The sequence below is a fragment of the Sceloporus undulatus genome, chromosome 1, assembly GCF_019175285.1.
Source record: "Sceloporus undulatus isolate JIND9_A2432 ecotype Alabama chromosome 1, SceUnd_v1.1, whole genome shotgun sequence".
Lineage (NCBI taxonomy): Eukaryota > Metazoa > Chordata > Lepidosauria > Squamata > Phrynosomatidae > Sceloporus > Sceloporus undulatus.
The window spans coordinates 110,884,416-110,886,173 of NC_056522.1; positions in this window are offsets into that span (position 1 = coordinate 110,884,416).

The following is a 1,758-nucleotide window of genomic DNA, read 5'->3' on the forward strand; positions in this document are numbered from 1 at the left end:
CTGCAATGCGCAGCCAAGCTGTTGCTCGCTTGCCACGCTTGTCCCCTGCCCTGTCTCCCGTCACCTCTTTGTAATATGGTCATAGTTTACAGTTTTTATTGGTTTTTATTGTTAGGTTGAAAATGGCAGAGGAATGTGGTGTAGGGGTTGCACTTTAAGTCAACTTTCCAGCATCGCATTGCGTAATGTTGCTCTAGGTTTGTTAGGGTGTTAGGGTTACGGGCTTAATGGCGCCGAGCTTGTTGCTCAGCTTCCCAGGGGCTGGCTGTGGACGTTGATTAAAGGCCTGATGCAAATGCGATTGTTCCAGACCCCACTCACTATGCGTGGGCGTCTCTTTTTAAATGGGCAACTACTAAAATTAGCGCGCGTAGCAATTCTGGTGGTGCCGGTTGCGAGCAGCTCTCAGGCTTCTTCCCCTTCTCGATATGTGTCAGCATTCATTAGGCTGCTGCTCCGTTTCTGCAAATGTTTGGCTGGACCATTATCGTAGAGTCAGCCGTTCAGTATGAGACCAAGACGTCCCCCTGCCTTTTTCAGGTGCTGGTGGATGGTCTGAGCCATCCTCCTTGGTGCAAAGGGAGCCGCACACAGCTGTGCCAGGAGCAGCCGAACTGTGCCCGTTTCCCAGGGTTGAGATGGCGTCGAGAATGTTGCAGGGGGTACACGTTTAAATCCCAAACTTCCTTTTCCCTTTACTTTCTACAACCAAAACATCCGCCGGCAAAGTTACAACTTCCCGCGTTCTAGCAACGCATGCGCACCACTTGGCTTAGGGTTGGGTTACGAGGCTTAAAATGCAGCCCAGCTGTTTTCCTCAGCTTCCACAGTCTGCATGGCAGCGGACGTTGCAAATTAAAGCTTACTGCAAACCACGTTCGTGTCCCGACCCGACCATTATGCGACGCAGCTGACACTGTTTTTTAAAACCGTGCAACTTATATTTCGGCGTAGCAATTTCGTAGCGTTGTCAGGTGCTACAGACGGAGCTGCCATGTAGGACTCATCAAACAGAAAAGAAGCGGAAAAACAGCACACCTTTTAATGCCTCTTCTTCCCGCTTGGGGCGTGCGGGGGGCGTTTTTCATGACGGCATTCAGGTAAAGCCCGTCTGAAGGCTCTACCTTCATGAACGTTCATGAGTACATCCCTTTTTGCCCGTCTGTAACCACGCCATTGTTAGCTAAAAGAGACAGTATGAATGAGATGATTGTGTTTACAATGAAAGGTGGCCATTTATTGATGGGGCTTTCAACAAGCAGATATCAAGTCCTGGACACCAGCCACTCCAGGTATAAAAACAAGCATCTGAGCCATAAAGGGATAGGGAAAAGAGAGATAAAAGCGGACGAGACCAGAATTATTTTCATAGTAACTAGGAGAGTGGGAAAATAACTTCTGCTTTTAATTATTTTAAGGCATTTTCAGTGCAATTTTATAGACCAAAGTACACATTTTCAAATATTTTCTTGGTAATGTTTCTGCATGCCTACTAGTTTAAAGATTCACAGCATAGCCTTGACTTCAAGAGTTTTATCTAACTTGGGGGAATGAAACCATTCTTGTTCTTAGAGTTTGAGAAGCAGCTGGGGAAAGTTATTTTTCAGGAATAATTATACATGACATGCTTTAATTAAAATTACCTTGTAGATCTCATCAGTGATGAGCTGCAGGGGAGGAATGAAGAGTCCCCACTCTCCCCTCCACACAATACCTGGGAGTCTTTTAAACCCACCTGTTTCCCCTTCCTTTCCTGGC